The 16,926-nt window shown below is 40.3% G+C and overlaps 1 protein-coding gene across 5 annotated transcripts in view; it reads right to left on the reverse strand.

Annotated features, from left to right (window-relative positions):
• The window catches only part of kiaa1217.L (KIAA1217 L homeolog), a 253,698-nt gene that overhangs the window by 200,303 nt on the left and 36,469 nt on the right, over positions 1 to 16,926 (reverse strand). The window contains exon 1 of one of the 5 annotated variants that reach the window (XM_018267253.2): positions 13,016 to 13,351. The exons of the other annotated variants lie outside the window; for them this stretch is intronic. The gene's annotated coding sequence lies outside the window, so the exon portion shown is untranslated. Of the gene's footprint in view, positions 1 to 13,015; positions 13,352 to 16,926 lie in introns of those variants that run through there. 5 annotated transcript variants of the gene reach the window in all.

A 16,926-nucleotide genomic window follows, 5' to 3' on the forward strand; every position in this document is an offset into this window, starting at 1 on the left:
TGGCAACCCTAACTGTGTCCAACCCCATTGAGTCAGCAAATATTTCTGCATTTCTGTCCAAAATCTGCCTTTAATTCAGTATGCCTTGGCCATACATACAAATAATCAGCCTCCTGTTACTCTAGTAGTCATACAGGGAGTGGTACTTGAGGCCCCCATACACAGGCCGATAAAAGCTGCCGACAGACAGAGTCAACAGCTTATTGGCCCTTATGTGGGGCATTCAACGGGCTTCCCCAATCTGGCCAGAAGTCGGGCAGATCTCGATCGGGCAGGTTAAAAAATCCAGTCGGATTGCGGCCGCATCTGTGCGTGTATGTGATGCTGCGTTCAGAACGCCCATATTAGATGCATTATGATCCAACTTCAATATGGGCATATCGGGGAGAGATCCGCCAAACGAGCGGATCTCTACGTCTATGGCCACCTTTACTGTAACTTATAGGATAGGGGTGAACAAAGAGAATCGGTGGGGATCACTCAGACCCCTGCTAACTGTGTATTTTTCCAGTGGATGCACCCTTCCCCTTAACTAATGTTCTAAGTGTTCTAAATGTTCTAAGTGTATCCTGCCCTATAACCCATACCTTGTTTTGTTTTTTGTACAATGGAAAAGGGATGTAAGAAATAAGTGGGGGGTCCCACTCTTTAATGGAGAACCCCTTGAATGTACTCTAAGTGGGAAAGTCATGCCCTTTAACCACTTCACTTCTGAAAAGGTACAATAAAGTTGAATAATGCTTGGTACCGCCCAGTGTGCCGGAGTCTAGGTGGGTACATTCTGCCACTTTTAATGGAATTATAGCATTAAAGAATGAAACAAGGGAACTTGTGCTGTATATTTGCATATTTTACATTCCAAATGTGTACACAGCTACATGATTAAAATGGAATGCAAAAGAGAAGTAATTTGGGCAGAACTGAAACATCTATCAGCACTGTGCAGATTTCTTCCCCACTAATTGTAAGTGATGTAACAATGGAAGATGCACAGGCCACAGCTGCCTAACCTGTATTTAGATGAACATATCCTGCGCCTGTTATTACTACGCTCATTATGCCAGCGCTGTGCCCCTATACAGCCTGACGCATTGCCTGATTAGCACTTATCATATAGAGGAAATAGATGGTGATTGTCCAGATGGTGAGGTTTGTCCTGCTTTGCATATTGTACAGTACATCGTGTTCTGTATGGAACATTCCATCAATAGGAGCTGAAGTCTTCCAGTCGGAGGGTGGGACAGTTGCGCTTGTTAGTTGCCATTGATTTCAGTCACAGCCTCTGTAATTAAAGTCTTTAACCATTGCTGTTCTTCCTTGAAATCTAGTTAAAGGGGAAGTTCACCTTAAATGAACTTTTAGTATGATAGTGGTATTTTAAGCCAATATAGAACTGGTCTTTGCTTTTTTATGCTCTATTTAAATGTTTGTTTTATAGGGTTTAGAGTTTCAAATGCTCTCTGGTTGATAAGGCTTAATTTTCCCTAGCAACAAGGCAGCAATTTGGAAGACAGAAAGGAAGAAGAAAAGAAAGATAAGCAATAAAATATAAGAAGAATAAGAATAAGCCTCACTGTGCGGAGGAGTCCTTCATGACCCAGGATGCAAGTGATAGACCACTAAGGGATGCCAAAAAGTGCTTATTCAAAAAGCGTTTAGATCCCGGGTCTGTACACTGCACCTAGACCCAAGGGCGATCCTGGCCCTTCCGTCGCCTGAGGCAGCAGTCCCCCTCCCCCGTGCACTTACTTTTTTGCACCTGAGGGGGTCCAGGGGGGTCCACGAGGGTGGCAGAGAGGGCCAGTAAGCTAGCTCATAGAGCCTAACTGTGATCTCTGCACTAGAAGAGCCGAATTTACGGTTTGAAAACTGGAAATTTGGCTCTACAAATACCAGGAGCGGCATTTTTGCCACCTATGGTACCTAGTGGGGCGCCAGCCTCAACCTGCCTCAGTGGCGAAGCGCCCCTGCCTAGACCCAGATTGGGAATCCAGTGCAGAGTGCAGTGCTGACTATGCAAGGATTCCTTGTTCTTTAGGGCAGACAGTAAGTACAGGGCTCAGTTGCGGCTGGCGCTCCCTAACTTACATGCTATAATGGCTCATTTACCCAGCCTGCAACCTCACTCCCACCCCTGTGGGGGCGCACGGTGACAAGAGGGGAGAAAGGCAGCTGGAGCAGGAGAACACAGACTAGGGATAGGCAGAAGACTATTCAAAAGGTACCTGCCCAACTTCCCCCAACGTTGTGTTCTAGGCAGGTGCCTCTTCTGCGTACCCCTAGTTCAGACCCTGATTAAAGGTACAAAATGTGCTCTTTGCACTACCATCTAGTGCTGATCAGTCCTTCTGTTCCGAATTGAGTAGTGCTACTTTGATTCAAGGCACTGTGTGTCCCTGGAGCTACTGTCCACTCCTGATCAGGTGGTTGCTCCAAGGCTCCCTCAGTTCCCTGCATCAATAGAAGCACACTGGCACCTAAAGGACCTGGCACAAATGTCATTCGCATACCGAACATTGGAACTGACGACAGGGAGATGGTGAAAATATATGAAACAACTGCATTTGAGTTATAGCGAAGTGCATGTGCATTTGGGTTAATTATGACAAATTGGACTCTCTATGCACGCAGACACAGTCCAATGGCATCAGATTGCAGTGCCCAAAATGTTGTTAGAATTCTGGGAAAAAACATGGAAATTGTACTTTGCACACTGTGTCAAGGTAAGTGAATGTACCCTATGGATGATGATTGATGCGTAAGGGTACGAGAGGTTGGAACTACATGCTACTGCCCCTCATAAAATACAGCACTGCCATAAGCAGCTAGCAATGTATTAGAGGTCCCAGCACTCTCAGCGGAGTTGCAACCTACAGCAATTCTTCTCCATAGAAGGCAAGGCACAAAGTTTAAGAAACATGGATTGCTCCTGTTTTTTTTATTTTTTTTATTTTGCACCCTGCTTTGCAAGCAGTAATGTGGACTGTTTTATTTGGAGATATACAATTGCTTTTAAAGTTAAAAACAGGCAGGAGACTTTTGACATCACACCTTAAAAAATGTCCTAATCTTGTCATTCTGACATCATAGATGAACCATTACAGTGTTACAAAGGTTAATAAAGCGGTCTAATAATTTATATATTAAACCTTGTATAGCATCTAAAGGGCCAAATCAATAGCATTTGCATATAATGCAACCAGATACATGTCGGACAGGAAAGGGCTGCTTCATTTTTATCAGTTTGGGAACATTATACAAGGGCTACGTTGTAATAGAGAGCAGTTTTCAAGCGCCCGTATCCGTATGATGATTTGCCATGTTTCCACCCTGACATTTTATCTTTCTATTTCAAGCTTAAAATGCAGCTGTCTGATGATTAGCCTGCAAAATTAAATCACGTCCCCGAGTTAATGTCGGCCCAGTTTATTAAATGTGACTGCGGTGTGTGCCAACCAGAAAAGATGGGAAATTACTTTGCTTGCCTTCGCTATGGGACCCAGTGGAATATGTGCAATCAGTGGTAAAACATTATTTTGTTGCGTTTGTATTTCAGAAGGTACATATAACTCTGAAGTCGAGATTATGATGGGGCTAATGTCTCTAGGGCTATGAGTTTAATATGACGATCCAATCAAATGGTGGCTTGAGTCAGAAAATGAGAATAGTCACCGAGGTGAATGAAAGGGGTTGTTCATCTCTGATATAACTTTTAGTATGATGTAGAGAGTGATATTCTAAGACAATTTCCAATGTGTTTTCATTTTTTATTATTGAAGGTTTTTGAGTTATTTAGCTTTTTATTCAGCAGCTCTCCAATTTGCATCTTAACCATCCAATCCAAATGAAGCTAGCAACCGTGCATTGATTGGAATATGAATAGGAGAGGACTGAATAGAAGGATCAGTAATAAAAAGTAGCAATAACAGTACATTTGTAGCCTTACAGAGCATTTGTTTTTTAGAAGGGGTCAGTGAAGCCCATTTGAAAGCTGCAAAGAGTCAGAAGAAAAAGGCAAATAACTATAAAACTGTAATAAATAAATAATGAAAACAAATTGAGAAGTTGCTTAGTATTGGATGTTCTATAACATAATATAAGTTACCTTAAAGGTGAATCACCCCTTTAAGATATATTTGTATTTTTTACTCCAACTCTAAACTCTAATGAATTTGCTTCTTGTATTTATTACAATGGGTTATATGAATTAATATAGATTGAGGGGGGGGGGCAAAGTATCACAAATTCCCCATCACTAATTATTATCTATAACTTACTCAATTCAATGTCTGCTAAGGCCACAGGCTCGCTCTGTAAGACTGCACTAAAAGATATTCTGGTGTCATGGCCAGCTATCTGCTTCTTCATCTACATTTACAAATAGGTCAGTAACTGATGTAGACCCCCTCAATATCTTTCCTCCCTGACTGTTGCATTAGGGGAATACTACTAGGCATTTTAGGAGACTTTCTTTAGGATATTAAGACCTAATGGCTTTCTCTGCAAAACATAAGCGGAACCTAGACCCAAAAGAATATACAGAGGCTTTCAGGCTGGTGGTAGCACTCACTGACACTCATACTAAAATTTATCAAGGATTTTATTTGCATGCATGCTTCCCATACTGATGATGATGGCCAGTTCAGGGGTCCTCAACCTTTTTACCTGTGAGTCACATAGAACTATAAAAATAATTGGGGCGCAACACAAGCATGAAAAAAGTCCCTGAGAATGCCAAATAAGTGCAGTGATTGGCCATTTGATAGCCCCTATGTGCATACCTCCCAACTGTCCCTTTTTCGGAGGGACAGTCCCTCTTTTGACTGCTCAACCCGCAGTCCCTCATTTGTACTGGAAAGTCCCTCTTTTCTCTGCACTGAACAGCCAGAAAAAGAAACAAAGTTTCTCACTTAATTGGCTTTTAGCAGAGAGCCCAGAACAGCTAACAGGTGCAAATAAGATACTTTGTAACGATTTTGAGACACAAAAACACAGTTTAGATAAGAAAAAATATTTTCAAACTTTCATAACCTGCCAAATTTTGTAAAACGAACATGGTAATTAGGGGGTGTGGCCACATAAAGGGGTGTGGTCAAAATTTTTTTGTCCCTCTTTTTACTTCCAAAATGTTGGGAGGTATGCTATGTGGACTGGCAGCCTACAGGCTCTGTTTGGTAGTACATCTGGTTTTATGCAACCAAAACTTGCCTCCAATACTGGACTTAAAAAATAAGCAAATGTTTTTTGAAAAATTCAAAATAAAGAAAATTAAAAAATAAGCAAATGTTTGAGACCACTGGGAGCAACATCCAAGGAGTTGGTGATCAAAATTTTGCACATGAGACACTGGTTGGGGATCACGTGCCTAAATATTTATGAAACCAAAAAAAAATTAGACTAAGGGAAAAACGTAACCAAACGTATTAGAGGCAATGGATGTTTTTTCCTTATTTTCTCTTGTGCCAAATGCAGTGGAGTACATGGGTGTTTTTTTTTGTAATTTTTTTCCCATCGTGAGGGAAAAATGCATGGTAATATTTTACCACAGATTTTTGTGGCATCAACATGGCTGCCCGTACTAAGCATTTCGTTAGCATCAATAGAGGCAACATGTGAGTGAGTTTGACATTCCCTGTCTATCAGAGGAGGGAAAAAACTGCCTCCGATGCAAGTGAATTTCCCAGGGAGCCAAGTGATGACTGAGATGAAAGTAAACATTTATTTTTTTTCCCCTGCCTTTGCTAAAACTACAGAGAAAATATTACAAGATGCTCGCTGCGGAGATCTGAACATGGTAATAAGTACATTAGTGTGTGACAGTCATTTCCAGTAATGCCCTGAAGGCAAAAATCCCCTGAAGGAATCAGTGTGTTTTAGCACCGTTTAATGAGTGCTATTCACAGCTGGAACCGAATGACATCTACTTAAGGCATAAAAAATATACTTAAAGGCTTAAGTGACATTTTCTCCCCACCCCGCGTACTCAAATTAAAGTGGGAAAGTATATTTGCTTTCATGATATTTGTAAACATGCTCGTAGATTCCATTTTAATTCATTCTGAAGAGAAGCTTGGAGACATTTACATTTGCTGTAATGCAGATGGATATTAAGGGGATATATCCCCATGTGTTATAGGAGAACTAAATGTTCTGAAAGGAAACCAACACTCATCCTAATAACTAACCCCGGTTATCTCAGGTCGACTGGCTACAACCCTCCATGTTTCCTACTAAAACCTTCTAGTTTGTTGGGTGCCCTTCGACCACTGAGGACCCAGTCCAGTGAATGAGGACCCATGTAGAAGGTCAGTTGAAAAAGATATAAGGACAGTGCTTATTTGCTGCTCTTGATATTTCTGGAAGCCTAGCCTGAAGGCCATTGAGATTTAGGGTGAACAATGACTAGATGCATGAATACTCTTGGAAGTTGACTGCCATGACAAATATATTTTCATATAACTAACCTTTTTATGTATTAAAGGGCCCTGAGTACATTTTGGACCAGAATATGGCATTTGAACCCAATAAGTCTGCAAAGAGCATGGCTGAGCTGTCCATAGATGTGGTCAAAAGTCACTAGGGTGTATCCTGCTCAACACATGGGACAACCTTTTTTTAGTAACAGCTTCATGAGTAGCTGATCTTTAATATAAACCTTCGTTGAAGGACTTTAGCGGGGAAGATATGGTACGTAGAAATTTCCGTACTGTGCCGGGGGAGTCGTTTGTTACATAGAGCCCAACTCCCACAATAAGGGTTTTGATTCTATGGGCCTCCACACCAAATGCTTATCATCCTAATGCCTATGTATTATTTTATTTATAAGGTGCCAAGACTGCCAACCTTGTAACAGATCAAACTCCTATCTGTCAGTTATTTATGTGCAGGGGCTCGTAGATGACTGTTTAGCTGAAAGGATTACAGGAGAGGTTGTTAGATCACTAATTGCCATTTCTGACCCTGCTCTGACTTTTGGCTTTAACAATTCTTGATTCACAATATGATAAGACATTCCTCTTCTTCTGAAATTTCCTCTCAACTGTCAGTCTGGTTGGCAGAACTGACCAGCAGATGGCAGTTAAAGTATTTCAGTGTCATGTAAATTTAATTTAAAAATCTTATAAAGCAGGTTTAATTTATTAGGTGTGTGGTCCTATGCATTCCATTCCCCTCCCCTTGAATCATTGTTTTGTTTGAACCATCTTTGATCAGGTGAAACCCATTCCATCCAATGACTTATAAGCCTCTTCCAAATCAGTTACCCAAGGGGAAAAGTTGGGAAAAGTTTAGCTACTGCTGGAACATTGAACACAATGCACATTTTTGGGAAACTAAAAACATTCCGGACTAGCAAACAAACCGAATTCTTTTTACGGCCATACTGATAAATGCTCACAAACCTTTTTAGTTGATAAACTGATTCGCATCCAACCTTGAACCATTGAATATATACTTTTCTAATAAAGAGAACATTTTCCCTTTAATTCAACGCCCTGTAATGATCATTTCAGCTCTGTACAGCCTGGTGTTTCATTCTTCCAGGTATAAATAAAACTGCAGTGGAAATTCATTAAGTAAAGGGCACATCATTATCCCAGTGGCCACACTCATGAGTCAAGGAGTCAAGTACAGTATTACAGTATTACAAGATGAGAAACGTACTCTGTGAATATTTTATGGAACGCAATCAATAATAATAATTTTTTAGTAAAAATAACAAATTCTCAACTGTACACTTTATCCGGATTGTGCTGCCGCAGAAACATAGCGAGGCATAAATCAGAGCATTTAGGAAGTGTCCTGCAGAGATCTGATCTAACAACATAAAGGTCAAACGCAGAACATAATACATTTCATTTTCACCTCTTTTATATAAATAACCATCTCCTTGCTTTCCGCTCACAGTAAATGTCAGAATGTGCTGCTCTCTATTACAGCCAAGGATTTATTGTAACATTTCCCATTCAAGCCAATATTATGCAGTGGGTCGAGATGCCATTAAGTGGCTGCTTATCTATGTGTTTGCACAAGCAAGTGTGCGGCTGAAATATAACATAGAAATGGGCAGAGTACACAATGATGGTTTCAATATAGTCCCTATCCTGCTGCCTCAACTAAGGTTTTAGCTCCAAGATTGCCTGTATATAAATTTGGCACAACTAGGGCAACAGAACAAAAGCCTTTTATGTTCCCTTTAAAGTAGAACTAAACCCTAAAAATGAATATGGTTAAAAATGCCATATTTTATATACTGAACTTATTGGATCAGCCTAAAGTTTCAGCTTGTCAATAGCAGCAATGATCCAGGACTTCAAACTTGTCACAGGGGGTCACCATCTTGGAAAGTGTCTGTGACACTCACATACTCAGTGGGCTCTGAGCAGCTGTTGAGAAGCTAAGCTTAGGGCTCGTCACTAATTATCCAGCAGAAAATGATGTTGGTCTGTAATATAAGCTGATGCTACAGGGCTGATTATTAAATTCTGATGCTAATTGCACTGGTTTCTGTGCTGCCATGTAGTAATTATCTGTACTAAATACAAATCAGCCTTATATTGTGACATTTCTATTCTATGTGTACTGTATATTGTGAGTGGGTCCCTAAGCTCAGTAAGTGACAGCAGCACAGAGCATGTGCAGTGAATCAGCAGAAAAGAAGATGGGGAGCTACTGGGGCATCTTTGGAGACACAGATCTTTACTGCTAAAAGGCTGTGATTGCCTTGGGCTGGTACAAAAGCACAAAACATAATGTACAACATTTCTATCTACTTTTTATCTAGTTTTAGGTTTAGTTTGCTTTAAACCCTGGGGATTCACAATGTTGGACTGAGCAGATGGGACACCAGGAAAAACCCAGTGGGCCTTTACCTTGTGGGACTTGCAAACAGAGGTACGGTCCCTGGCAGGAACTTATGGCACTCATTTATTTTACAGCTGCAAGGAGGTAAAAGGGTATGCGATGCTTGGTGTGAATGCACGTTCTCGGGAGGAGCACCAGAAGTTGGCAGTGGATGATTTCATGACTGGGGGGGGGCTTAGTAGGAAGTGCCAGTGGGACCCAGTCACCCGAGTCTATCACTGTTGGGGAATGAAACCTAATGAACAACTATATGTATCAGGACCTAACTGGGCTATGTATACCTCTGGGTCTTCAAGTAGCTGCTCTGGGCACTACCCTTATTTTTATGACCCTATAAGGGTAAATTGGGTTGAAGGCAACTGAGCTTGCTAGCCTTAACTGGTACTGGTATTATCAAGGGAAGGATTAAATGAGAACTAATAAACTCTTCCCTGTCGGGGAGCTTTTTGGAAGAGTAGCATATTTTAAATGGAGACAGTGTAAAGGATGCATTCGGTTCTCAAGGTTCCTTGTTTTGGAACTGAAAAGAGTAATTAAGAACCTTCTCGCTATGTAACTAGACTGAATCCTTTAAATTATATTTGAAAAGTCTACAGATATGACAATGTTTCACTGCAGTCAATAGTTGCATTATAGCCTTTATCAAGCTGGGTTACTTCAGGGGCTACGTTCACTGGTGCCATCATTTCCCAAACTATGAAAGGAAAATCTGCAGCCGGTTCTCTGTTTTGCTTCCATACATCCACAAAATTTAGCGAATAGGGACAAAATAACATATAAACAATCATTAAGTATTCTAACCTTTCTATCTGTTAAAGAGGATCGACTTTCCTCTTGAATCAACAGTGCCCCCTTCTTGCCACTTCCAAAACTGACTTTCATTTCTGGGAAATAAACAAGTTAATAAGGGGCGTTTACCCTGGGATCCCCCTAGCTGTTGTTGAACATAGTTGAATGTTATATACAAGTATAGTTTTCCATTTTCAGGGCAAATGTATCTTTTTAGTAAGTAATCTGTACATTCATTTTAATAGTCTATACATGCTTGTAAATAGGTTTTATGCCTCAAACCTGATCTCAGAATCTAAAGACCATGCTTCCAGATTCAACACTTCTGATTGGCTGCCTTCTGCCATGATGTTTACAAAGCAACACATGATGACTACATAGTGGCTAGCACTAAACATCATATCCATCAAGTATGGATGCACCGAATCCACTACTTTGGATTCAGCCGTACCCCCGAATCCTTTGTCAAAGATTCGGCCGATTATGAATCCTAATTTGCATATGCAAATTAGGGGTGGGAAGGGGAAAGCTTCCTTTTTTTGTGACAAAATGTCCAGTGATTTCCCTCCCGCCCCTAATTTGCATATGCAAATTAGGATAAGGATTCGGTCGGGCACAAGGATTCAGCCGAATCCGAATCCATCTGAAAAAAGCCAAATCCTGGCCTAAATCCCAAACCGAATTCGGTGCATCCCTACCATCAAGAGATGGTAGAAGAAACTAGAAAGATGGAGGAGATAACACATATACTACACAACACTAATGAATTATATTGGAAAATATGAGAACCTTGGTTATCCTTTCTTAAAAAATAGAATTATATGGTAATATTAAAAGAATTGAATTAAGAAAACCATATTGGACAAATTAGATTAGATGGAACAATAAATGAGACAGTTGAAATGGGACAGAAAATGATTTTTCGAGGAATAATGGTATAATTACAAATGGGCAAAAGAAGACATTACTGACTGCCTATTGTATATTGTTTATTAGTAAAGATCATTTTCAAGAATTTCTTCTTCCCCTTCCCTTTCCCTACCTGTTAATTTTTTGTATCCTTTTCCCTTAAAATGTTTTGAAAAAAAACAAAAAAAACATCATATCCATCAACAATGCCACTCAGAGGCCAAGTTCCATGAAAACAGATAGAATACATTATAATCTAACAATCTTCCAGCAACCAATGTACCAGCCTATAGTCGGCATCAATAATATCACTAGGTGCAAATACAGGTGCAGAACGGTGCTTGGTGTCAGGGGGCAGTGATTTGGGGTGTAACAAAAGCATTTTAAGTGGGAGAGAAAATTCTGAACATAAGTCAACAGAAGTGTTTAGAGAGAAGCTCTACATGGGTGAGGTACTGAAACGACAGGTTTCTACAATTGAACAACTATTTATCTTTAGTTATCCTTTAATGGCAAATAATCCTCTTGTACTATGTACAAGCTCAGGATGGACCATAGGAGCGCATGGGTGGTTATGCACAATCAATAATCACTGTGAGCTGGAAAATTCCTCCGCCACGAATTTCTCCTTAGGCGACACGAGACTGGGTAATCAAATCCATCACACCCACACATTCATCATTTCTAAGCAATATTAGGGCAGGGTAATTGGAGGTATTACGACAGCATATTTTATATTTCCTATTTACTAATTTAGTTTTCTGAAGAAAAGAAAAAAAAAATCCCAGGCTGAAAATCAATGCAAATGTCGTTCTTCTGTGCAGCAGCAGCTTTTATTAGGATGTATGCGGTACGGCTAACCACTCACCAATGCCAAATGTACAATCAATTTGCCTGGCATAGGAAGAAAACTGTTTGAGAGTTTGATGCTACAATATTACATTCCAAACTCATTCTCTTAGCAGTTTCTGAAAAGCCTGAAGGAAACAAACATTAAATTCATCCTCAGCTTAAAACCCCCCCTAGCCAGTTCACTTCAGTCCAAGAACGGCATGACTATGTATGTACTTTATGCACACAGTCGCAAGTTGCAGCAGGTGGGCCTTTTGAAAGATGGACCATGGCAAACGATTGGCATAAATAGGTGCAACTTTTGCAGGCACATTAATTCAATATGGTTATACAATTCTAAGTAACTTCCCAGAGGTTATGTCTAAATATAATTGCTATTGAAAGTTGCATCTGTGTCTGCACTACTGGTTCTGATTCCTGGCAGCTGTGTATATTCTCTGCACTACTGGCTCTGACTCCTGAAACAATGTGGCGTGCCAGCTGATTAGCGGATTCAAAGAAGAACTAACTCCAGTTACATTGTTCAAAGTCAGATCCAGAGAACAGAAAGGGATAAACAAACACTGCATTCAGTAATAAAACCACAGAAGCTTTTTCAATTAATGCTCAATTATCTTGATTTAAACTAAGACAAATGAGGGCACAGCTTGGTGACAATCAGAGGCTCAAACGCTATAAGGGCTCTTACTCACGAGCGGTTGTAGCTGCGCTCCCCTGCGTTCCGTTTTTCTGCGTTCAGCCGCAGGGGAGCGCAGGAATAGACGCATTACATTTTTTCCAATGGGGCTGTACTCACACAGGCGCGTGTAGGCGCCGAACGCAGGAAAAATGCAGCATGTTGCGTCTCAACCTGTGTTCGGCGCCTACACGCGCCTGTGTGAGTACAGCCCCATTGAAAAGAACTTAATGTGTCTATTCCTGCGCTCCCCTGCGGCTGAACGCAGAAAAACGGAACGCAGGGGAACGCAGCTACAACCGCTCGTCAGTAAGAGCCCTAAAGCATATGTAATCTAATGTATAGAATTATTTGTTGGTACAGGTATAGGATCTATTATGCTGAAATCTTTTATCCTGAATGCTCTGAAACATGGGACTACCATACTGTTTTGAAGCAAACAATTCCTATTTTTAAATGATATCCCTTTTCTATGTAATAATAATTCACTTGATAATAATAATAATGATTAATAATAATAGCTTGCACTTGATGGTAACTAAATTGCATTAATCCATATTGGTGGCATAACAATCCTATTGGGTTTATATCATGTTTAATTTCTTTTTAGCAGCTTTAGTGTATGGTAATCCAAATGACCACTTATCTGAAAACCCCCAGCTCCCAAGTTCTAGGTAATAGACTCCAAATCTTAATCACACTGTCCCTTTATGGCTTTGTAGTGACTGAGGCTCTCAGAGTACTCAGAATGTAACAATCGCTGCCCATAGATATCAACTTTTAATTCAAGGCAACTTAGTTCTAAGCTTGACTGCTCCTTGAGAGGAGTGAAGGGCATGCAGGCTAAAAGCACAGAGAGCTGCGAGCGTAATCCTGACATTATTGTAAAACAATACCAAGCCAAGGAAGGCAGCCAGCTTTACTTACATGCATCACGGATTAATCCAGGCTGCGGAGTCCCTGGGAATCTCAGACGGCAGCGAAATAAAAGAGTGGAAATGTATGTGAGTCCTTCTGGATGGATCGGGAGTGGTTAGGAGATAATGCTATCCATTACATGGGCAGGGAGTACTGGGCAGGATCCTGAAGATTTTCACTCCCGATGTCCCTTCCCTTTGCTGATCTGTGACATTTCCTGCTCGGCCGCCCCCTTCTTCCCTACTCCTGTTATTGTACAAGCATGAGGATGTCTGAAGCAGGCCTCAGAAGTTCCGCAAGTTAAAGGAAAACATATGGAGGATTTCCTGCTGAGCAGTCCCTATTAAGGAATACAAGGAATACGTGCCGTTGGGTGTAGTGATAGGCTGCATAGACCTGCTGGGAATCTCAGCTCAGGACACTGTATTTACCAGAGTTGCAGGTCCAGACTGTGATGTCCCAACAACTCAATAAATAGTGACTGTCTATGGCATCTTACAGCAGCCCCTCTGGTATTTGCCAGAATCCACATATTGCCAGTCTGGTTCTGCAGAATGGTACTAGGGCAACTTCAGAGAAAAATGATTGCATGAACTGGGGTATTAGATTAACTAATGCACATTATGGATCAAGCTCTTTTCTGAGAAGAGGTTCTGAGTGCGGAGGAGAGTGCATAGTAAAGGCCTCCATATACAGGCATATATAACATGCCAATAGATTACATAAACAGATTATTGGGCAGTGTATGGGGCTCTCTGACGGGCTTCCTCTATGTCGGCCAGATGTTGATTGGCCGGGTGTATAAATTCCATTTTCTCCTTGTTGTGATCTGATTGTTGGGCCCTAGAGCCCACGATCAGATCAGCCCGATATTGCCCACCTCAAAGTGGCGATATCAGGAAGAGATCCACTCATTTGGCAACCGCACCAAACGAGCAGATCTCCATCTGTATGGCCAGCTTTAGGCAAGATGGTGTCAATAAATGGGAGACATATGCATATACAGGTATGGGACCCGTTATACAGAATGCTTGGGACCTGGGGTTTTCTAGATAAGGGATCTTTTGTAATTTGGATCTTCATACCTTACAGAAACAGTAAAATCAAAAAATTAAAGTGTTTTAAAGTAATAAAATATAATGCAATGTCCCTGCACTGGTAAAACTGCTGTGTTTACTTCAGAAACACTACTATTGTTTATATAAATAAGCTGCTGTGTAGCAATGGGGGCAGCTATTCAAATGAGAAATGGCTCAGGTTACACAGCAGATAGCAGATAAGTGTGTGTTATCTGTTATCCACTATTTAACCTGTGCCATATAGACTTTTTTCAATTTCCGCCATTGCTACACAGCAGCTTGTTTATATGAACGATAGTAGTGTTTCTGAATCAAACACATCAATTTTACCAGTGCAGGGCAACACTACATGATATTTTCATTACTTTAAAACACTTTCATTTTTTGGCGTTACTGTTCCTTTAAGTCTACTAGAAAATCATGTAAACATTAAATAGACCCAATAGGCTGGTTTTGCTTCCAATAAGGATTAATTATTTCTTAGTTTGGATCAAGTAATAAATATTGTTTTATTACGACAAATAATTTTACGGAAATAATATTATGGAAATAATTTTTTAAAATTTGTATTATTTGGATAAAATGGAGTCTATGGGAGACGGCCAACCTGTTATTCTGAGCTTTCTGGATAACAGATTTCTGTATAACGGATCCCATACCTGTAGTAACAACAGTCTAACTGTGGCATAATGTATATAATAAGTCGGCAGTGTCAGTAACTGTGAAATGCTGTGTGTTGTTACGCAGGATGGCGTCAGTAACAATGGTATAGTGTGTATAATATGTCAAGATGGAGTGAGATACTATAGGATAGTGTGTATAGTAGGATAGGATAGACTAAGTAACTGTATAGCATATTGTATATGTATAACAATATGCTTTGTGCAATAATGTGTATGGTAAAACCTCTAGCTTACAAGCGGGAAGTTGCAGTTCAACGAGAATATAGAACTGAAAGCTGCAGTATAAGTAATGAATGAGATAGTTTTGGGCTATTCTGCCACCCATGAAGGCAGAGTTTGCTTGACCCAACACCCCTTGAGGGAGATTACTCCTCCAATCCCTTACTGTAAAAGAGCCTGAATCCTTGTTAAATACTGGGGGTCCAGGTAACTTCCCCTGCAAGCTCAAAAAAATACAATAAAAATTCTCAACTCACTTTATAGGACCGACAACCCCACCTTGGCCCTCACCACTGGGGTCCACTGTAAGGACACATACCGTTGGAAGCCTGAAATCTGCATTCCTTTTGGCCAATTCCCATATTACCAAAGAAGGGAAATGCTTCTTGTTTCAATTTTAGTCTATTAAATGGTGGGATGTGGGGCCACATGACATGATGAGTTTTGTTTCATAACAGTTCCATATCTTCCCAGCAAATGACTGTGTAATGGGTTTTATTTGACTCGTCATGTCTAGAAGAACCTTTAAGTTAAATTCTGGTGCAACTAATAGCTTTCAGAAATCACATAATTAGTTCAATGGAGTCTACCTTTGAGCAACTAAAAAATTCAAAATAAACACTGGTCACCTGTATCTGGAAGGCCCACTGTTTGTTAGATAACCTTTCTAACAGCATCAGGAGATATAAAAACATGCTCAGGATAATTTTCTGGAGAAACCATATCGCAATTATATAAGATTTTTTTAGGTCCATATTTATCAAGGTGTCAAACAGAGAGTTCACTAAAATAAAATACGCCTTTAAAAAATCCTATTCGATTGAGCAGAGTTCTCTCCCACAACAGTAGACCCAGACCCAACTTTTGACGCTTGACAATTTTTCTCACTCCAAATGCATTAAAGTTAGTGATGGGCTCGCATTCGTGGTGAATTCCGCGATTCACCACCGGCGAATAAATTAGCAAAACCGCCGTGAAAATTCGCCGGCGTCTGTTTTTTTGGACGCCAGCACATTTTCGCCATCGAAAAATGGACAACAGCATCAAAAAATGGACGCCGGCGTTAAAAAATGGACGCCGGCGTCAAAAACAAGATGCCGGTGCCGTTTCACAAATTTTTCTGCAAAACGCCCCAAATTCGCCCATCACTAATTAAAGTCAATGGCCGTTTTTTCCTTATGGCGACTTTTTTTGTCCAAATGCATTAAAGTCAATGGGCGTTTTTTCTTATGGCGACTTTTTTTGTCTTGGTGTGATTTTTGTCTTGGCAACTTTCTTGTCGCAGTGAATTTTATATGCTGCAAATTTTCACAGCAGTTTTGGCGAAAAATTTGCAAATGGTGAAATACGGAATTTCACCGCAAATCCATAGTTGGCGAAGGGACAATTTAGGTTCTCTACAGGCATGGTATAAATAATGACAAAGGGGACACATTTATTGTTTGTGGTTTGCTTGTACTGGAAATGGTTTTGCCTGGATTTGGTTGTCCTCCTGAGCTCTCATATCAACATTTCATATATGTTTCCATTTATATTTGGAAGCTATAATTTCTAAGGTACATGCATTTGTAAATGGAAATCACAACAAGCTTATTGACCTTTATGTGGATAATGGTGTCTAGGAAACTGATATTTATTTTGAGTAGCTTCATTTAAGCTTTATAGTGGGATGGGAAGAGTTGTTACTATCATGTAATGAGCGGTGGTCCTTTTCACTTGCATTCCAGATTAAAAGGATTTCCTTGTATCGGAGGTAAACCATTGAATTATTGTCTGTGAAGCTTTTCCTTCATTTAGATCATGATATATAGTATTTGGTAGAAATAAGTCTAAAGCAACCGGACTCTTCTTCAGACAGTCCAGTTGATTTAGGCTTATTTCTACTACTAGATACTTCATTGACTTTATGGTACAGGATGACATCAATTCTTTTTCTTAA

Source organism: Xenopus laevis, chromosome 6L, assembly GCF_017654675.1.
Source record: "Xenopus laevis strain J_2021 chromosome 6L, Xenopus_laevis_v10.1, whole genome shotgun sequence".
Taxonomy (NCBI): domain Eukaryota; kingdom Metazoa; phylum Chordata; class Amphibia; order Anura; family Pipidae; genus Xenopus; species Xenopus laevis.